The sequence below is a fragment of the Arachis hypogaea genome, chromosome 9, assembly GCF_003086295.3.
Source record: "Arachis hypogaea cultivar Tifrunner chromosome 9, arahy.Tifrunner.gnm2.J5K5, whole genome shotgun sequence".
In the NCBI taxonomy this organism is placed as follows: domain Eukaryota; kingdom Viridiplantae; phylum Streptophyta; class Magnoliopsida; order Fabales; family Fabaceae; genus Arachis; species Arachis hypogaea.
Window position 1 is genome coordinate 76097724 of NC_092044.1, and position 23402 is coordinate 76121125.

General features: G+C 37.3%; 1 non-coding gene across 1 annotated transcript; it reads right to left on the reverse strand.

The window, feature by feature from the left end:
- Nucleotides 1–20173: 20173 nt before the first annotated feature.
- On the reverse strand, nucleotides 20174–20281 carry LOC112714079 (small nucleolar RNA R71). Its single transcript, XR_003159034.1, has one exon. It is a non-coding gene; the product is annotated as a small nucleolar RNA R71 (small nucleolar RNA).
- Between the last annotated feature and the right edge of the window lie 3121 nt (nucleotides 20282–23402).

The window sequence follows — 23402 nt, forward strand, 5'->3', positions numbered from 1 at the left end:
CAAATGAATGAATTCTCGTTGCAAGTATAGTTCTACACTAACAATTAATCCTCCCAATCAAAAATTTTGAGTTGTCACATGTACAAACCCCAAATATGAATTAACTGGAGTATTTGGACTCCGGGTCGTCTTACAAGGATTGCAATGAAGTGAATGATTATTGGCTATGAAGGAACAAAGGGGGTTTGATTTATAAAAGGGGCAATAAAATAGATGGCAAGAAAAGTAAATCAAGCAAGTAGCTAAAGAAATCAAGTAATAAAGGGAGACATTCATGGCAATGGTTGAGAACATAGGCTTTCCATCCTAGTCATGCAATGATTAATTCATCTTATTTATTCAACTCCAACACTGGTAGAAGGTCAAACGAGATTAATCAATCATATCACAATAATAAACAAGAATTTATCTTATTTTGTCATCTCCAACATTGGAAGAAGGTGTAAGTTATCTTCCAAGAGAGAAAGTCAAAAAAGACTAGCTAATCTCAATCCAAAAGTCCTAATTAACTTACTAATTGAATTAGCAAAAGATTAGCGTCAATGGAAACAATATTAGCTAACAACTCTAGATCACCAACATAAGTTGGGTTTTCATGACTCAAGATTGCCTAATTACTCTTTTCAAGACAAGAATGCTCAAAATCTACTCTAAAGCCCAACCAAGCATTTTGTCAAACACTTGGTGGGTATAAATGGAAAGCATGGTAAATTGCAAGAAAAGATAAAATCTAACAACTACCAATTGCAAGGAAAATGAGATCGCAACTCAAATCAACAATAAAAGAACATCAAACATTAAATTGCACTAAAAGTAAATCAAATCCAACAAGAGGATCCGTGAACATAAAAGAGAAATTAACATGAAAACTAAGAGAATCAAGTAGTAGGAACAAGAAATCATAAAAGAATTAAGATGAAAACATGTAATTGAACCTAGATCTAAGATGGAAATGTCCTGAACCTAACCTAACTCTAGAGAGAAGAGGGAGCTTCTCTCTCTAGAAACTAACCTACATGATGCCAAAAATACAAAGAATTGCTCCCCCTTTGCTTGGGCTTCAATTCTACATGAAATACACTCAGAAACAGGTTGAAATTGGGCTTGGGCTGCTCAAAAGTTGCCCCCAGCGTTTTTCCTTTAAGTGAGTCACATGCGAGTATTGGTGCGTACGCGCCATGTGCGCGTGCGCGTCGATTGGCTATTTCTTCATCCGTGCAGATGCGTCGTGTACGCGTGTGCGTCTCTATTCGAAATCACTTTTGCGTGTGTGCGCCTTGTACGCGTGCGCACCCATCGATGCATTCCCAATTCTTGTTTCCTCATGTATTCTCCACTTTGCATGCTTTTCTCCTCATTTCTTCCATCCAATACTTGCCTTATGAACCTGAAATCACTCAACAAACACATCAAGGCATCGAATGGAATTAAAGTGAGTTAAAATCACCAATTTAAGGGCTAAAAAGCATGTTTTTACACTTAAGCACAATTCAAGGGAGAATTAAAAAATCATGCTATTTTATTGAATAAATGTGGGAAAAGGTGAATAAATCCCCTAAAATAAGCATAAGATAAACCACGAAATCGGGGTTCATCAAATCTTCCCACACTTAAACTAAGCATGTCTTCATGCTAAAATCAAGAAAGAAGCAAAAGGGTATCAACATTTATTCAATGCAAACTACCTAAATGCAACCTATCTACATGCAATCTATCTAATTGAATGCACCTACTTGGTCAAAATAGGTCTTCCAAGAACACATATACAAGCACAAGGGCTAAGGCAATAGCAATCAAATCAACCCACAATTGAATTGAATCATTGAAAGATTTTACAAACTTGCAAGAAAGGACGATCATGGATGGAAACATGTAATTGAGTGATCAAACTCTCACCGGATGTGTATCCGCTCTAGGCACTCAAGTGTATGGGGTTGATTCACTCAATTATCCCCTAATCATGCTTTCCAAGATTTGTTTTTTATCTAACAATCAACAATTACTTTATGCATGCATACAAATGTCATGAGGGCTTTCCATAGGTTGTAATGGGGCTAGGGTCAAGGTAGGATGCATATGGTTAAGTGAGCTTGAAATTTGAATCTTTAATTAATTTAAACTTCCCACCTAACCTATGACAACCTATATAATTCTAAACAAAACTTGCTATCCATTCTTCACTTTTTCACATACTCATGCATTCCCTTTTGATCACCACACATATGCATTGACTCTTATTGACTTCACTTTGGAGTATTTTGTCCCCTTTTTATTGCTTTTCTTTTTTCTTTCTTTTCTATATATATATGCATTGATGTTCTTGTATATATTTTAGTTTGAAATGGAGAAAAAAATGAATATATATATATATATATATATATATATATATATATATTCTCCTTTTCAAACTAAAATATATACAAGAACATCAATGCATATGGTTTACACATGATTAATACATGAGTATGTACCCAATTCCCAAGATTTTTCAACAAAAATACAAAAACACACTTTTATCTCTACCAATGTTCCCAATTCTTCCCAAACTTGAATAATAAACACTCTCACTAGCCTAAACTAATCAAAGATCCAAACAAGGGACACTTATTGTTTTTCACTTAGGCTTGTAATGTGCTACAGTTAAGAATAAGTGGGTTAAGCAAAGGCTCAAAATTGGTTAACAATGGAAGGTAAAAGGTAGGCTATTTGGGTAAGTGAGCTATTTGAACAATGGCCTCAATCATATAAATGCATGTATACACAAAGTAATGGACATAAAGAATCAAACAAATCAAAAATTACAATCATATGAAGAGAATAATGCACACAAGAATGAAAATAAATAGTTATGTATGATGTAACCACACAATTATGGCTCAAATCTCACATGCTTGTATTCTTAGCTCAAGAACATGATCCACAAAATATATAATTTCAAGCAAGTTCTAAAAAAATTTTTTCAATCAATTGGGGTGCCCTATAGGTAAAATTCTTGAAAATTTTCATTATTTTTACTAAGCTTAATATATACATATGCAATGCAACCAAAAATCCTAAAAGACCTAAAAATGAAATGCAAAAGTGTTGGGATTAGAAACTTGTCACCCAAAGACGCCGAGTGGTCGGACGACCTCCCTACACTTAAAAGTTTGCACCATCCTCGGTGCACTCAAAGATGAGCAAGGGAGTACGGTGACTTTCCTAGTTGCTACCTTCAGCTGGTAGGTCAACCAGTTGTTGCGTGTTCTTCCTCCCGCTTCCATTTTTGCTTATGGTGCATCAATCATGAAGAACAAAATAAACACTGTAAGATAAGAAAATACAAAAGCAAGGAAGTGTGAATTGTTGGAATGAGGTAGATCACTAGAATTGAGTGGGTGAATTGGTGTGACATTAATGAGAGATAGGTGTGTGGGTTCTAAAATTGTGCGCGGTTTAGAATACACACACACTAGTACAAAAAGTTATGTCACAATTACACAAAAGAAAACATGCACTTCACTCATTCTAATGTGCTTGAGATACTTTAAAAGACTTGTAGGTTAAGGCAACCAAACAAGTAGTGAAGAAGCATAAAAGCATTCAAGCAAAAATCAAGCAATTGTGAAATTAGATAATGTATGGACATTGATTGATGTGTAAGTGAACTTAATGAACATAATAGTATATGAAACTTACACCACAATCAATGACACCTATTGAAGTTGTTGCAACACCTAAGTGACATAGAGGTGAAACACATGGATGCTATGGAACTTAGGAAAAAGAATATAGAAGTGGAAATCTATCACATAGCAAGCATGGTCCACAAAACTAAGAAAGCTCAAAAATATGTTACTAGGTAAGCTTTCGATCCAATTTCACAATTCTACACTCTCAATGCATGAAACAAGTGATGTACATAAAGGTAAACCACAAACAAGCATCACCTAAAAAATGCAATGATAATATACAATTGCCTAGCAATGGATGATGAATGCATGGTGGCCAAAACATGCAATTCAAAAGAGTTAAAAAGCTTAAAGGCACTGTAACATTCACTTGGTGTTCACAAATGTTATCACTAGGAACCCAAAACCAAGTGACAAAATATAACCTCAACAATTAAATCCAACAATATAAATTAACAATAATTATGCTAAGATAGCATTCAGTTAATAATAGGCAGCAAAAATTAGCAACAAAATTAGTAATCCAACACCTATAATAAAAAATAGAAAATTAAATGAAAAATTAAACTAATTAAACAAGTAACTAACTAACTACAAGAAATGGTTATGGATGATGTTTGGTAGTGTTGGATGATGATTGAAGGGTGGAAAGAGAAGAGAAAAAGGAAAGAAATAGAAGGAGGAGAAGAAAAGAAGGTGGGTGAAACAGGGCAATCCACGCGTGCGCGTCATGTGCGTATAAGCGTGGATTGATGAAATGGAAGCGACGCGTACGCGTAAGGCACGCGTGCGCATGATGAGTTATTTGAAGCAGCGACGCGTACGCGTGAGGTACGCGTGAGCGTGCCTTGGGCACAAGGTTGGCATACTTCAGGCAAAACTCTCGGGTAAATGTATGGAGGGGTGGAACTTCTGGATCCACGCGTATGCGTCATGTACGCGTCGCGTGGATTGTCGAAAATGCTTAGGGCACACGTACGCGTGGGTGACGCGTACGCGTGGGTTGGTGCTCTGTTTTTCAAAATTTTTCTATATTTTTGCACCAAACTAAGCATTCCAAACCTCCAAACAACTACCAAAACATCATAAAACCTTATTTAACATACAAAACTCCCAAATAAACATATCTAACCAAACAAAATATAAAATTAAACTAATTATTAGCAATATTTACAAAAAGAAAAAAGGAAAGATGTTACCATGGCGGGGTGTCTCCCACCTAGCACTTTTGTTTATTGTCCTTAAGTTGGACTTATGGGGAGCTTCCATCAAGGTGGTTTGTGCTTGAATCCATCCTTGAACATCCACCAATGCTTGGACTTCCATTGAGCTTCATCATTCAAAGTTAATAACTCTAAGCTTTGATGGAGTTCTTCACAAACCATGGGCTCCCAAAGTTGATCCTCCTCTTGTAATCCGGGATCCCGCACGTTGTTTTCACACCCGTCTTTGAGTTATCACGGTAAGTTCTTCCGGGTGGCAAGCAAAATGAGTTCTCACCAAGGCACCAAACTATCCTCCTAGACCCATTCAATGGAGAAACACACCAATCCATGCTCCTTGAAGCTTCAACCATAATGAGCCTAGACTTACAACGCCAACCACTAAACATTATCCTCTTACGCTTAATTCCGCAAAGTGCCCTAAGTTGGCTATCCGTCTCAAGCAAACCAAATTCAAGTGGGATAATAGAGCTAAGAGTTAGAAGTTTTACCCACTCAAATGAAGGATTGGATGACAACCTAGGTGGAGGAATTCCCAATGATCTTGACAAGGCACGCTCTACTCCCGTCCATCCTCTCCTAGAGGCTTCCACCACTTGGCAAGATTCTTCAAGCTTTACCTCTTGCCAAACTTCCTCAAGTTCCCGTTCTTCTTCACCAATGCATTCAATCTCTTCCCCATCACTCAAATCATAGATAGGAGGTTTAGTGAAATCTACCTCATCATCAATTTCAAGTCCAATGGGGAAGGATTCTTCAAATTCAAAAGGATCATATGTTGATGCGAAATCATTATAAATCAGAGGGCTTGTTGCTTGGAACACTTCTTCCAATTCTCTAATCACATTGTGCCTTAGAGGTTATGCACTTTCCTCCTCAACATCAACTTCAAACTCCATGGAAGAAGGCTCTTCAATTTGTGATTCCTCTATGTACTCAACATATCCTAAGGTTCCAACCACTACTTCCTTTGGTTCAATCATCTCTACCTCCTCCTCTTGTTGCATTTCTTGCTTTAACTCCTCTTCTTCACCTTGGAGTTTCAAGTCCATTCCCTCACTAAGCTCCTTGGGTGCTTCTCCATATTCAACAATGGAAGTGCCTTGATCGCATAAGCTTAGGCGGGATGAGACTAGGTTACCAATGGCTTCTACTATGATAGCTATTTTTTCTCTTAACTCTTCAAACTTCTTTTCATCCTCCTCTTGTCGCCTTAAGAGATGAGACTCAAGATCTCTCAATTCTAGCATGAGGGCTTCATCGGGGGTTGATGGTGGAAGAGAGGGTTCATTGTTTGAGGAAAGGTTATTGTAATTAGAAGGTGGTTTATATTGGTGAAATTCTTGAGGTGGTGTGAGTGGACTTTATGGTTTATGGGAGTATTGGTGTTGGAATCGTGGCGGCTCTAGAGATGGTTCATATGGTGGTTGGTGATGCTTGAACTTTTGTGTGGTCTAGAATTTTCCTCAAATGGATGAATTCTCGTTGCAAGTATAGTTCTACACCAACAAAGAGTCTTCACATGCAAAAAATTTGGTTGTCACAAAGAACAAACCCCAAATAAGAATTAACCGGAGTATTTGGACTCCGGGTCATCTCACGAGGATTGCAATGAAGTGGTCGATTATTGGCTATGAAGTATGTTTTGGGGTTTTTTGATATAAGAGACATGAAAAGTAAATGATAAGGAAATTCAAATAACAAAAGGGCCTTGGCAAGGGTTGGTGGTCAAGGATCTCTATCCTAATCACTAACCACAATATGAGAATTGACAAGGATTGACCCCATTAAGTCATCCTCTAACTAATAAAGGAAAGTCAAATAAGCTATGTCAATCCAAGTTCATAAGTCCTAGTTCTACACCAAATCAATTAGTGAGATCTAGAGTTAATGGCTCCCAATCATCAATTACTTGGACATTAGTAACTCAAGAGTTCCTGAGTTACCTCTCCAAGCCAAGAGCATAAAATTATACTCTAAAATCCAACCAAGCATTTTATCAAACACTTGGAAGGCATAAAAGGAAAGCATAGTAAAAAGTGCAAGGAAAGTAAATCTACACTACTACCAATTGCAAGGAAGGTAGAATCTCAACTCAAATCAACAATAAAAGAACATCAAATATTAAATTGCATTAAAGAAAATATCCAAATCTAACAAGAGTTCATCATCACAAAAGATAGCAAAAAGGGAAATTAACATGAAAACTAAGAAAAATCAAGAATAGAAACATGAAATCATAGAGAAAACAAGATGAGAACATGAAATTAGAACTAGATCTAAGATGAAATTAACCTAATCTACCCTAATTCTAGAGAGAAAATGGAGCTTCTCTCTCTAGAAACTACACTACATGATGCTAGCACTTCAAACAATTCCTCCCCCTTGCCCAAGCTTGAATTCTGCATGAAATAGCATCAGAAATGAGTTGGGTTAGAACCAAAGTGCTTCAGAAATCGCTGGGGGCGATTTCTCCTTAGTGGGCCACGTGCAGCATCGGCGTGCACGCGTACATGGCGCGTGCGTGCCCCTATACTCAAAGCAACATATGGCAAATTTTATATAATTTTGAAGCCCCAGATGTTAGCTTTTCAACACAACTAGAACCGCCTCATTTGGACCTCTGTAGCTCAAGTTATGGTCGTTTGAGTGCGAAGAGGTCAGGCTTGAAAGCTTTACGGTTCCTTCATTTCTTCATGAGTTCTCCCACTTTGCATGCTTTTCTCCTCACTTCTTCCATCCAGTACTTGCCTTATGAACCTGAAATCACTCAAAAAACATATCAAGGGATTGAATGGAATTAAAGTGAATTAAAATGATGAATTTTAGGGCCTAAAAAGAATGTTTTTACATTTAAGCACAATTCAAGGGAGAATTACAAAACCATGCTATTTCATTGAATAAATGTGGGAAAAGGTGAATAAATCCCCCAAAATAAGCACAAAACAAACCACAAAATCGGGGTTTATCAAATTTCCCCACACTTAAACTAAGCATGTCCTCATGCTAAAATCAAGAAAGAAGCAAAGGGGTATCAACATTTATTCAATGCAACTAACTAAATGCAACCTATCTATATGCAATCTATCTAAATGAATGCAATTGCTTGGTCAAAATAAGTCAACTTCCAAGAATATACATACAAGTACTAGGGCTAAAGCAATAGCAATCAAAGAAAACCTACAATTGAATTGAATCATTGAAAGATTTTACAAACTTGCGAGAAAAGATGCTCATGGGTAGAAACATGTAATTGAGCGATCGAACCCTCACCGGATGTGATCCGCTATAGGCACTCAAGTGTATGGGGTTGATTCACTCAATTCTCCCCTACTCAAGCTTTCCAAGATTTATTTTTCATCTAACAATCAATAATTACTTTATGCATGCATACAAATATCATGAGGGCTTTCCCATAGGTTGTAATGGGGCTATGGTCAAGGTAGGATGCATATGGTCAAGTGCGCTTGAAATTTGAATCTTTGATTAACTTAAACTTCATACCTAACCTATGACAACCTATACAATTCTAAACAAACCTAACTACCCATTCTCCACTTTTTCACACACTCATGCATTCTATTTTTGGTCACCACACATATGCATTGATTATTATTGAACTTCACTTTGGCGCATTTTGTCCCCTTTTTATTGTAATTCTTTTTCTATTTTTTTCTTTTTATTTTTCTTTTTGTTTTTACTATCATATATTTTTTTCATCTTATCATTTTTTTCTTTTCAAACTAACATATATACAAGAATATCAATGCATACAGTTTACACATGATTAATACATGAGTATGTACACAATTTCTAAGATTTTTCAACAAAAATGTAAACACACTTTTATCTCTATCCAATGTTTCCAACTCTCCCAAAATCAAATGATAAATACTCTCACTAGCCTAAGCTAATCAAAGATCCAAATTAAGGACATTTATTATTTTTCACTTAGGCTTGTAATGTGCTACAATTAAGAACAAATGGGTTAAACATAAGCTCAAATTGGTTATCAATGAAAGATAAAAGGTAGGCTTATTTGGGTAAGTGAGCTATTTGAACAATGGCCTCAATCATATAAATGCATGTATACAAAAAATAATAAACATAGAGAATCAAACAAATCAAGGATTACAATCATAGGAAGAGAATAATGCACACAAGAATGAAAGTAAGTGGTTATGTATGATGTAACCACACAATTAGGCTCAAACCTCACATGCTTATGTTCTTAGCTCAAAAATCATGTTCCACAAAGGATATGATTCAAGCAAGTTCTAAATTTTTTTTTTCAATTGGGGTGCCCTATAGATAAAATTCTTGGAAAATATCATGATTTTGACTAAGCTTATTATATACATATGCAAAATAAGAAAATGCAACTAAAAGTCTTAAAATGAAATGCAAAAGTGTTGGGATTAGAAACTTGTTACCCAAAAATGCCAAGTGGTCGGATGACCTCCCCACACTTAAAAGTTTGCACCGTCCTCAGTGCACTCAAAGATGAGCAAGGGGATACGGTGACTTTTCGAGTTGCTACCTTCAGCTGGTAGATCAACTGGTTGTTGCGTGTTCTACTCCCGCTTCCATTTTTGCTTGTGATGATTCATCCTAAACAATAGAAAATAGGATAGTAGGAAAAGTGAATGTGCAAGCAAGGAAGCATAAATTGTTGGAATGAGGTAAATCACTAGAATTGAGTGAGTGAATTAGTGAGGTAAATCACTAGAATTGAGTGAGTGAATTAGTGTGACATTGATGAAAAATAGGTGTGTGGGTCCTAACTTGCATGCAGTTTTAGAACTCACACCCTAGTAATTAAAAACCATGTCACAATTATACAAAAGAGGTATGCACTTCACTCATTCTAGTGTGCTTGAAGTACTTCAAAAGACTTGTAGGGTAAGTTAACCAAACAAGTAGTGAAGAGGCATGGAAGCATTCAAGCAATTAATCAAGCAATTGTGAAATTGGATAGTGCATGGACATTGGTCGATGTGTAAGTAAACTTAGTGAACAAAATGGTATATATGAAACTTACAGAACAAACAATGACACATATTGAAGTTGTTTCAACAACTTAGTGACATAGAGGTGAAGCACATGGATGCTATTGAACTTAGGAAAAAGGAATATGGAAGTGGAAATCAATCACATAGCAAGCATGGTCTGCAAAGCTTTACAAAGCTCAAAAATATGTCACTAGGTAAGCTTTCGATCCAACTTCACAATTCCAAAATCTCAATGCATGAAATAGGTGATGTGAATAAGGTAAATCATATACAAGCATCACCTAAAAAGTACAATGATAATATACAATTGCCTGACAATGGATGATGAATGCATGGTGGCCAAAACATGCAATTCAAAAGAGTTAAGAAGCTTAAAGGCAATGTAACATTCACTTGGTGTTCACAAATGTTAAACATGAAAACTCAAAACCAAGTGACAAAATATAACCTCAACAAAGAAATCCAACAATGAAAATTAAAAACAATGATGTTAAAATAACATCTCATCAATAATCAGCAACAAGAAATAGTAAACAAGATTAATAATCCAACACTTATAAAGAAAAATAGGAAACAAAATGAAAATGTACTAATTAAACAATTAACTAACTGACTAAAAGAAGTGGTTATGGATGGTGTTTGGTAGTGTTGGATGATGATTAAAGGGTGGAAAGAAAAGAGAAGAAGGAAAGAAATGGAAGGAGGAGAAGAAAAGAAGGTGGGTGAAATAGGGCAATCCACGCGTGCGCATCATGTGCGCGTAAGCATGGATTGATGAAATGGAAGCGTTGCTTATGCGCGGCTGACGTGTATGCATGTATGGCAAAGCAGAGAGTCGACGCGTACGCACAAGGTACGCATGCGCGTGCCTTGGGCACAAAGTTGGCACACTTCAGGCACAACTCTCGGGTGAATGTATGGGAAGTGGAAAACTTCAATCCACGCGTGCGCGTGCATGACGCGTGTGTGTGGATGGTTGAAATTACTTGGGTCACGCGTACACGTGGAGTGCGCGTGCGTGTGGATGGTGCTCTGTTTTTCAAAATTTTCTATGTTTTTGCACGAAACCAAGCATTCCAAACCTCCAAACAACTACCAAAACATCATAAAATCTTATTTAACATACTAAACTCCCAAATAAACATATCTAACAAAACAAAACATAAAATTAAACTAATTATTAGCAATATTTACAAAAAGAAAAAAAGGAAAGATGTTACCATAGTGGGGTGTCTCCCACCTAGCACTTTTGTTTATTGTCCTTAAGTTGGACTTATGGAGAGCTATCCATCAAGGTGGCTTGTGCTTGAATCCATCCTTGAACATCCACCAATGCTTGGACTTCCATTGTGGTTCATCATTCAAAGTTAATAACTCCAAGCTTTGATGGAGTTCTTCACAAACCATGGGCTCCCAAAGTTGATCCTCCTTGTGCGATCCGAGATCCCACACTTTGTTTTCACACCCGTCCTTGAGTTGATCATGGTGATTTTCTTCGGGTGGCAAGAGAGATGACTTCTCATAGAAGCACCAAACTATCCTCCTAGACCCATCAAATTGAGTACTAGTACAGCCCTTGCTCCTTAAAGCTTCAACCATAATGAGCCTAGACTTACAATGCCAACTACTAAACATCCTACTCTTACGCTTAATTCCGCAAAGCGCCCTAAGTTGGCCATCTGTCTCAAGCAAACCATGTTCAAGTGGGATAATAAAGTTAAGAGTTAGAAGTTTTACCCACTCAAATGAAGGATTAGATGACAACCTAGGTGGAGGAGTTCCCAATGATCCTGACAAGGCGCGCTCTACTCCCGTCCATCCTCTTCTAGAGGCTTCCACTGCATGGTAAGCTTTTTCAAGTTCCTTCTCTTGCCAAGCCTCCTCAAGTTCAAGCTCTTCTTCACCAATTTCTTCAAACTCTTCCCCATCACTATCATAAATAGGAGGTTGAGTGAAGTCGACCTCCTCATTCTTTTCGAGCATAGTGGGGAAGGATTCTTCAAGCTCAAAAGGATCATATGTTGATGCGGAATCATCATAAATAGGAGGACCTATTTCTTGGCTCACTTCTTCAATTTCTTCAATCATATTGTGCCTTGGAAGTTGTGCACTCTCCTCCTCAACATCAACTTCAAACTCCATGGAAGAAGGCTCTTCAATTTATGATTTCTCTATGTACTCAACATATCCCAAGGTGCCAACCACTACTTCCTTTGATTCAATCATCTCTACCTTCTTCTCTTGTTGCACTTCTTGCTTTAACTCTTCTTCTCCACCTTGAAGCTTCAAATTCACTCCCTCACTAAGCTCTTTGGTTGCTTCTCCACATTCAACAATGGGAGTACCTTGATCGCATAGGCTTAGGCGGGATGAGACTATGTTGCCAATGGCTTCTACCATGATAACCATTTTGGCTCTTATCTCTTTGAACTTCTTTTCATCCTCCTCTTTTTGCCTTAAGATACGAGATTCAAGATCTCCTAGTTCTAGCATGAGGGCTTCATCGAGAGGCGGTGGTGGAAGAGAGGATTCATTGTTTGAGGGAAGGGTATTGTAGTTGGAAAGTGGTTCATATTAGTGAAATTCTTGAGGTGGTGTGTATGGACTTTATGGTTCATGGGAGTATTAGTGTTGGGATAGTGGTGGCTCTAGAGATGGTTCATATGGTGGTTGGTATGGTAGATATGGGTTAGGATCATATGGAGGTGGTTGGTGGTATAAGGCTTGTAAGTGTGGTGGAGGGCTATATTGAGGAGGGGGTTCATAAGCATATGATGATTGTGGTTGACAACCACAATGAGGGTCATCACATACATTAGGTTGGTATGCATCAAGATTTGAATTATACCCATAGGAAGCCGGGGGAGGTTGTTGCCAAGAAGGTTGTCTATAAGCTTGGGGTTCCTCCCACCTTTGATTACCAAATCCTTGATGCATGTTGTCATTGTAAATTCCATCTCCTACAACATAGTTGTAATCACACTCATAGCCAAAGTGAGAATTCATGGTAGCAAGAGAAAATAAGAAACAAAAACTAATAAGAAATAATGAAACAAAATACTAAGAATAGCAAAAACTAACAAGCAATCCAAAAAGCAAGCTATTTACAATATTCACATATATACAATAGCCAACAATATAACACCATTGCAATTCCCGGCAACGGCGCCATTTTGATGCTTGAACTTTTGTGTGGTCTAGAATTTTCCTCAAATGGATGAATTCTCATTGCAAGTATAGTTCTACACCAACAAAGAGTCCTCACATGAAAAAATTTTGGTTGTCACAAAGAACAAACCCCAAATAAGAATTAACCGGAGTATTTGGACTCTGGGTCGTCTCACGAGGATTGCAATGAAGTGGTCAATTATTGGCTATGAAGTATGTTTTGGGGTTTTTTGGAATAAGAGACATGAAAAGTAAATGATAAGGAAATTCAAATAACAAAAAGGCCTTGGCAAGGGTTGGTGGTCAAGAATCTCTATCCTAATCACTAACCACAACATGAGAATTGGCAAGGATCGACCACATTAAGTCATCCTCTAACTAATAAAGGAAAGTCAAATGAGCTATGTCAATCCAAGTCCATAAATCCTAGTTCTACACCAAATCAATTAGTGAAATCTAGAGTTAATGGCTCCCAATCATCAATCACTTGGACATTAGTAACTCAAGAGTTTCTAAGTTACCTCTCCAAGCCAAGAGCATAAAATTCTACTCTAAAATCCAACCAAGCATTTTATCAAACACTTGGAAGGCATAAAAAGAAAGCATAGTAAAAAGTGCAAGGAAAGTAAATCTACACTACTACCAATTGCAAGAAAAGTACATGGCACGTGCGCGCCCCTATACGCAATGCAACATATGGTAAAATTTATATCATTTCGAAGTCCCAGATGTTAGCTTTCCAACGCAACTGGAACCGCCTCATTTGGACTTCTGTAGCTCAAGTTATGGTCGTTTGAGTGCGAAGAGGTCAGGCTTGACAGCTTTATGGTTCCCTCATTTCTTCATGAGTTCTCCCACTTTGCATGCTTTTCTCCTCACTTCTTCGATCCATTACTTGCCTTGTGAACCTGAAATCACTCAACAAATATATCAAGGCATCGAATGGAATTAAAGTGAATTAAAATCGTCAATTTTAGGGCCTAAAAAGCATATTTTTACATTTAAGCACAATTCAAGGGAGAATTACAAAACCATGCTATTTCATGGAATAAATATGGGAAAAGATGAATAAATCCTCCAAAATAAGTACAAAATAAACCACGAAATCGGGGTTTATATGTTGGAATGGTGGATATGGGTTAGGATCATATGGAGGTGAATGGTGGTTTGAGGCTTGTGAGTATGGTGGAGGGCTATATTGAGGAGGGGGTTCATATGCATATAATGATTGTGGTTGACAACCACAATGAGGGTAATCACATACATTAGATTGGTATGCATCAAGATTTGAATTGTACTCATAAGAAGCCGGAGGAGGTTGTTGCCAAAAAGGTTGTCCATAAGCTTGGGGCTCCTCCCACCTTTGATCTCCAAATCCTTAATGCACATCCCCATTGAAGCTTCCATTTCCTACAACATAGTTGTAACCATGCTCATAGCCAAAAGGATGAGAATTCATAGTAAAAGAGAAAATAAAACAAAAGCTAATAAGAAACAAAGAGAACAAAATTCCTACAACTAGCAAAAACTAACAAACAAACCAAAAATCAAGCTATTCACAATATATACAATAGCCAATAACATAGAACCATTGCAATCCCCGGCAACGGCGCCATTTTGATTTAAGTGAATTCTTTGATGGTATAGAATTTCCTCAAATGAATGAATTCTCGTTGCAAGTATAGTTCTACACCAACAATTAATCCTTCCAATAAAAAATTTTGAGTTGTCACATGTACAAACCCCAAATATGAATTAACCGAAGTATTTGGACTCCGGGTCATCTCACAAGGATTGCAATGAAGTGAATGATTATTGGCTATGAAGGAACAAAGGGGGTTTGATTTATAAAAGGGGCAATAAAATAGATGGCAAGAAAAGTAAATCAAGCAAGTAGCTAAAGAAATCAAGTAATAAAGGGAGACATTCATGGCAAGGGTTGAGAACATAGGCTTTCCATCCTAGTCATGCAATGATTAATTCATCTTATTTAGTCAAATCCAACACATAGGGAGAAGGTCAAACGAGATTAATCAATCATATCAAAATAATAAACAAGAATTTATCTCATTTCGTCATCTCCAACATTGGAAGAAGGTGTAAGTTATCTTCTAAGAGAGAAAGTCAAACAAGACTAGCTAATCTCAATCCAAAAGTCCTAATCAACTTACTAATTAAATTAGCAAAAGATTAGCCTCAATGGAAACAATATTAGCTAACAACTCTAGATCACCAACATAAGTTGGGTTTTCATGACTCAGATTGCCTAATTACTCTTTCCAAGCCAAGAATGCTCAAAATCTACTCTAAAGCCCAACCAAGCATTTTGTCAAATACTTGGTGGGTATAAATGAAAAGCATGGTAAATTGCAAGGAAAGATAAAATCTAACAACTACCAATTGCAAGGAAAATGAGATCACAACTCAAATCAACAACAAAAGAACATCAAACATTAAATTGCACTAAAAGTAAATCAAATCCAACAAGAGGATCCATGAACATAAAAGAGAAATTAACATGAAAACTAAGAGAATCAAGTAGTAGGAACAAGAAATCACAAAAGAAACAAGATGAAAACATGTAATTGAACCTAGATCTAAGATGGAAATGTCCTAAACCTAACCTAATTCTAGAGAGAAGAGGGAGTTTCTCTCTCTAGAAACTAACCTACATGATGCCAAAACTACAAACAATTGCTCCCCCTTTGCTTGGGCTTCAATTCTGCATGAAATACACACAGAAACAGGTTGGAATTGGGCCTGGGCTTCTCAGAAATCACTCCCAGCATTTTGCCTTTAAGTGAGTCACGTGCGAGTATCAGCGCATACGCAGCATGTGCGCGTGCACGTCGATTGGCTATTTCTTCATCTGCGTAGACGCGTCGTGTACGCGTGCGCGTCTCTATGCAAAATCACTTTTGCGTGTGCGCGCCTTGTACGCATGTGCGCCCATCGATGCATTCCCAATTCTTGTTTCCTCATGCATTCTCCACTTTGCATGCTTTTCTCCTCATTTCTTCCATCCAATACTTGCATTATGAACCTGAAATCACTCAACAAACACATCAAGGCATCGAATGGAATTAAAGTGAGTTAAAATCACCAATTTAAGGGCCTAAAAAGCATGTTTTTATACTTAAGCACAATTCAAGGGAGAATTACAAAACAATGCTATTTTATCGAATAAATGTGGGAAAAGGTGAATAAATTCCCTAAAATAAGCATAAGATAAACCATGAAATCGGGGTTTATCACCTGGTTAATAATGTACATGATTTTAAAAGAAATTGGAAGATTCACAAACTCAACAAGCGATGGTTCAGTCATATACTGTTGTTTTATGTGTCATTGTGTTGCCGATTGTTCTAGATTTTTGAATGTAAAATAATTAATTTTGTGTTGTTATGTGATGAGCGGATAATTTATACACTTTTTAGCATTGTTTTTAGATAGTTTTAAGTAGGATCTAGCTACTTTTAGGGATGTTTTTATTAGTTTTTATGCAAAATTCATATTTCTGAACTTTACTATGAGTTTGTGTGTTTTTCTCTGATTTCAGATATTTTCTGGTTGAAACTCACGAGGGACCTGAGCAAAAATCTGATTCATGCTGAAAAAGGACTACTGATGCTGTTGGATTCTGACCTCCCTGCACTCAAAATGGATTTTCTGGAGCTACAGGACTCCAAATGGTGCACTCTTAACTGCGTTGAAACGTAGACATCCAGGGCTTTCCAGCAATATATAATAGTCCATACTTTATTCGAGTTTAGATGATGCAAACTGGCGTTCAACGCCAGTTCCATGCTGCATTCTAGAGTAAAACGCCAAAAACACGTCACAAACAAGAGTTAAACGCCAAAAATACGTTACAACTTGGCGTTTAACTCCAAGAGAAGTCTCTGCACGTGTAAAGCACAAGCTCAGCCCAAGCACACACCAAAGTGGGCCCCGAAAGTGGATTTCTGCACTTAGACTTATTTCTGTAAACCCTAATAGCTAGTTTAGTATAAATAGAACATTTTACTATTGTACTAGCATCTTGTCTTTTGACCGGGTCTTATCTTCGTATCTATCTTTGGACGTTTAGTTCTTAGACCTTGGGGGCTGGCCATTCGGCCATGCCTGGACCTTGCCATGCCTGGACCTTGATCACTTATGTATTTTCAACGGTGGAGTTTCTACACACCATAGATTAAGGTGTGGAGCTCTGCTGTTGCTCGAGTATTAATACAATTACTATTATTCTTCTATTCAATTCATGCTTATTCTTATTCTAAGATATTCACTGCACTTCAACATGATGAATGTGGTTATCCGTGACACTTATCATCATTCTCACCTATGAACGTGTACCTGACAACCACTCCCGTTCTACCTTAGATCGAGCGCGTATCTCTTGGATTCCTTAATCAGAATCTTCGTGGTATAAGCTAGAATCCATTGGCAGCATTCTTGAGAATTTGGAAAGTCTAAACATTGTCTGTGGTATTTCGAGTAGGATTCAGGGATTGAATGACTATGACAAGCTTCAAACTCACGAGTGTTGGGCATAGTGACAGACGCAAAAGAATCACTGGATTCTATTCCAACATGATCGAGAACCGACAGATGATTAGTCGTGCTGTGACAGAGCATTTGAACCATTTTCACTAAGAGGATGGGAGGTAGCCATTGACAACGGTGATGCCCTACATACAGCTTGCCATGGAAAGGAGTAAGAATGATTGGATGAAAGTAGTAGGAAAGCAGAGATTCAGAAGGAACACAGTATCTTCATGCGCTTATCTGAAATTCCCACCAATGAATTACATAAGTATCTATATCTTTATTTTATGCTTTATTTATCTTTATATTTGAAAACCATTATAACCATTTGAATCCGCCTAACTGAGATTTACAAGATGACCATAGCTTGCTTCATACCAACAATCTCTGTGGGTTCGACCCTTACTCACGTAAGGTATTACTTGGACGACCCAGTGCACTTGCTGGTTAGTTGTATGAAGTTGTGACAAAGTGTGATTCACGTTTGAGAGCTCCGAGTCTTTGGCGCCATTGTTGATGATCACAATTTCGTGTTCCAAGTTTTTGGCGCCATTGCCGGGGATTGTTCGAGTTTGGACAACTGACGGTTCATCTTGTTGCTCAGATTAGGTAATTTTCTTTTCAAAAAGTTTTCAAAAATCTTTCAAAAATTTTTTCTTTATTTTCGTTTTTCAAAAAAAAAATAATTTTTGAAAAATCCAAAAAATTTTAAAAAATCATAAAAACTAAAAATATTTTATGTTTCTTGTTTGATTCTGGAGTCAATTTTTAGGTTTGGTGTCAATTGCATATTTTTAAAAATTTATGCATTTTTCGAAAACTCATGCATGGTGTTCTTCATGATCTTCAAGTTGTTCTTGATAAGTCTCCTTGTTTGATCTTCATATTTTCTTATTTTGTGTCTTTTGTTGTTTTTCATATGCATTTTTGCATTCATAGTGTCTAAACATTGAAAATTTCTAAGTTTGGTGTCTTGCAGGTTTTTCTTTTCTTGAAAATTTTTCAAAAATAAATCTTGATGTTCATCATGATCTTCAAAGTGTTCTTGGTGTTCATCTTGACATTCATAGTGTTCTTGCATGCATCATTGGTTTTGATCTAAAATTTTCATGTTTTGGGTCATATTTGTGTTTTTCTCCCTCCTCATTAAAAATTAAAAAAAAAATTAAAAAAATAACTTTTCCTTATTTTACTCAAAAATTCGAAATCTTTGGGTTGACTTAGTCAAAAATTTTTAAAATAAGTTGTTTCTTGTTAGTTTCAAAATCTTTTTCAAAAATCAAATCTTTTTCATTTTTCTTATTATTTTCGAAAATTTTTAAAATTTATTTTCAAAATCTTTTTCTTATCTTTTTTTTTTAAATTTCAAAAATTTTACTAATAATTAATGTGATTGATTCAAAAATTGAAGTTTGTTACTTTCTTGTTAAGAAAGGTTCAATCTTTAAATTCTATAATCATATCTTTTATTTTCTTGTTAGTCAAGCAATCAATTTTAATTTTAAAAATCAAATCTTTTCCAAAATATCTTTTTCAAAATCAATTTCAAAATCTTTTCTAACTTCTTATCTTTTCAAAATTGATTTTCAAATCTTTTTCAACTAACTAATTGACTTTTTGTTTATTTTACTATTTTCTATCTTTTTCAAAACCACCTAACTACTTTCCTCTCTCTAATTTTTGAAATTACCTCCCTCTTTTTCAAAAATTCTTTTAATTAACTAATTGTTTCAAATTTTAATTTTAATTTTAATTTTAATTGTATTTCTCTCTTAATTTTCAAAAATCACTAACTATTTTTCAAAACAATTTTCGAAAATTCTTTCCTCTCATCTCTTTCTATTTATTTATTCATTTACTAACACTTCTCTTCATCTAAAAATTCGAACCCTCTCTTTTTCTCTGGGTTCGAATTTTTCTCTTCTCCTTCTTCTATTCTTTTCTTCTTCTACTCACATAAAGGAATCTCTATACTGTGACATAGAGGATTCCTCTTCTTTTCTGTTCTCTTCTTTTTCATATGAGCAGGAGCAAGGATAAGGACATTCTTGTTGAAGCAGATCCTGAACCTGAAAGGACTCTGAAGAGGAAGCTAAGAGAAGCTAAAGCACAACAATCCAGAGAAAACGTTATAGAGAATCTCAAAAAAGAAGTAGACATGGCCGAACCCAACAATAATGCAAGGAGGATGCTTGGTGATTATACTACACCTACTTCCAATTTTTATGGAAGAAGCATCTCAATCCCTGTCATTGGAGCAAACAATTTTGAGCTGAAGCCTCAACTAGTTGCTCTGATGCAACAGAACTACAAGTTCCATGGACTTCCATCAGAAGATCCCTATCGGTTTTTAACTGAATTCTTGCAGATCTGTGATATTGTTAAGACTAATGGAGTAGATATTGAAGTCTACAGGCTTATGCTTTTCCCTTTTGCTGTAAGAGACAGAGCTAGAACATGGTTGGACTCACAACCTAAAGATAGCCTAGACTCTTGGGATAAGCTGGTCACGGCCTTCTTGGCCAAGTTCTTTCCTCCTCAAATGATGAGCAAGCTTAGAGTGGATGTTCAGACCTTCAAGCAAAAAGATGGTGAATCCCTCTATGAAGCTTGGAAAAGATACAAGCAGTTGACCAAAAAGTGTCCTTCTCGCATGCTTTCAAAGTGGACCATTTTAGATATATTCTATGATGGTCTATCTGAGCTTTCTAAGATGTCACTGGACCATTCTGCAGGTGAATCTATTCACCTAAAGAAAATGCCTGCAGAAGCTCAAGAACTCATTGACATGGTTGCAAATAACCAATTCATGTACACCTCTGAGAGAAATCCTGTGAGTAATGGGACGCGTCAGAAGAGGGGAGTTCTTGAAATTGATGCTCTAAATACCATATTGGCTCAGAATAAAATGTTGACTCAACAAGTCAACATGATTTCTCAGAGTCTGAATGGATGGCAAAATGCATCCAACAGTACTAAAGAGGCATCTTCTGAAGAAGAAGCTTATGATCCTGAGAACCCTGCAATGGCAGAGGTGAATTACATGGGCGAACCTTATGGAAGCACCTATAATTCCTCATGGAGAAATCATCCAAATTTCTCATGGAAGGATCAACAAAAGCCCCAACAAGGCTTTAATAATGGTGGAAGAAACAGGTTTAGCAATGGCAAGCCTTTTCCATCATCTTCTCAGCAACAGATAGAGAATTCTGAGCAGAGCCCCTCTAGCTTAGCAAACATAGTCTCTGATCTATCTAAGGCCACTTTAAGTTTCATGAGTGAAACAAGGTCCTCCATTAGAAATTTGGAGGCACAAGTGGATCAGTTGAGTAAGAAAATCACTGAAACTCCTCCTAGTACTCTCCCAAGCAATACAGAAGAGAATCTAAAAAGAGAGTGCAAGGCCATTGATATAATCAAAATGGCCGAATCCAAAGAGGAAGGGGAGGACATGAATCCCAATAAGGAAGACCTCATGGGACATCCTCCAAACAGAAAGGAGTTCCCTATTGAGGACCTAAAGGAATCTGAGGCTCATATAGAGACCATAGAGATTTCTTTAAACTTCCTTCTTCCATTCATGAGCTCTGAGAACTATTCTTCCTCTGAAGAGGATGAAGATGTAACTGAAGAGCAAGTTGCTCAATATCTAGGAGCCATCATGAAGCTGAATGCCAAGTTGTTTGGTAATGAGACTTGGGAAGGTGAATCTCCCTTGCTCATTAGTGAACTAGATATATGGGTTCAGCAAACTCTACCTCAAAAGAAACAAGATCCTGGTAAATTCTTAATATCTTGTACCATGGGCACCATGACCTTTGAGAAGGCTCTGTGTGACCTGGGGTCATGTATAAATCTTATGCCACTCTCTGTAATGGAGAAACTGGGGATCTTTGAGGTACAAGCTGCAAGAATCTCATTAGAGATGGCAGACAAGTCAATAAAACAAGCTTATGGATTGGTAGAGGACGTGTTGGTAAAGGTTAAAGGCCTTTACATCCCTGCTGATTTCATAATCTTAGATATTGGGAAGGATGAGGACGAATGCATCATTCTTGGAAGACCCTTCGTAGCCACAGCAGGAGCTGTGATTGATGTTGACAGAGGAGAGCTAGTCCTTCAATTGAATGGGGACTACCTTGTGTTTAAAGCTCAAGGATCTTACTCTGCAACCATGGAAAAGAGGCACGATAAGCTTCTCTCAATACAGAGTCAAACAAAGCCCCCACAGTCAAACTCTAAGTTTGGTGTTGGGAGGCCACAACCAAACTCTAAGTTTGGTGTTGAACCCCCACATTCAAACTCTAAGTTTGGGGTTGGGAGGTCCCAACAATGCTCTGATGATCTGTGAAGCTCCATGAGAGCTCATTGTCAAGCTATTGACATTAAAGAAGCGCTTATTGGGAGGCAACCCAATTTTTATTTATCTATATTTCTATTGTTCTTTTATGTTTTATTAGGTTTATGATCATGTGGAGTCACAAAACAATTGCAAAAATTAAAAACAGAATCAAAAATAGCAGAAGAAATAGCACACCCTAGAGGAAGAGCTTACTGGCATTTAAACGCCAGTAAGGAGCATCTGTCTGGCATTCAACGCCAGAACAGAGCATGAATATGGCGTTGAACGCCAGAAACAAGCATGGAAGTGGCGTTCAACGCCAGAAACATGCTGTAGATTGGCGTTGAACGCCCAAAACAAACATGGAAGTGGCGTTTAACGCCAGAAACATGCTGCAGTCTGGCGTTAAATGCCAGGATTGCATACAAAGGGCATTTTACACGCCTAAAGGGTGCAGGAATGAGAAATCCTTGACACTTCAAGATCTGTAGACCCCACAGGATCACCTCAGGATCTGTGGGCCCCACAGGATCCCCACCTACCTTCTCCCTTTTTCTCACACCTTTTCATAACACTCTTCCCCAAACATCATTCACCAATCACCTCAAACATTCTTCCCCAAAAACCCTTCACCAATCACCTCAATCTTTCTTTCCCATCACCTCTTCACCACTCACATCCATCCACTCTTCCCCATAAACCCTACCTACCTCCATATTCAAAATCTCTTTCCCAACCAATCACACCCTACATTATCGAACCCAACCCCTCTCCCTCCACTATATAAACCCCTCCATCCTTCTTCATTTTCACACAACACAACCCTCTCTTCTCCCCCTTGGCTGAATACACATCTCTCTCCCTCTCATTCATATCTTCTTCTTCATCTATTCTTTCTTCTTTTGCTCGAGGGCGAGCAACACTCTAAGTTTGGTGTGGTAAAAGCATAGCTTTTTTACTTTTCCATAACCATTTATGGCACCTAAAACCGGAGAAACCTCTAGAAAGAGGAAAGGAAAGACAAAAGCTTCCACCTCTGAGTCATTGGAGATTGAGAGATTTATCTCAAAAGCCCATCAAGACTACTTCTATGAAGTGGTGGCAAAGAAGAAGGTGATCCTTGAGGTCCCTTTCATGCTCAAGAAAAATGAGTATCCGGAGATCTGACATGAGATCCAAAGAAGAGTGATGTGTGGAAAACGATCCAACATAAAACTCACCGGCAAGTGTACCGGGTCGCATCATGTAATAAAACTCACGGGAGTGAGGTCGATCCCACAGGGATTGAAGGATTGAGCAATTTTTGTTTGGTGGTTGATTTAGTCAAGCGAATCAAGTATTGGTTGAGTGATTTTGTATCCAACAGTAAGTAAATAGCAGGAAATGTAAAGGGAGATGGATGAATTGCAGAAATTAAAGAGAACTGAAAGTAAAGGTG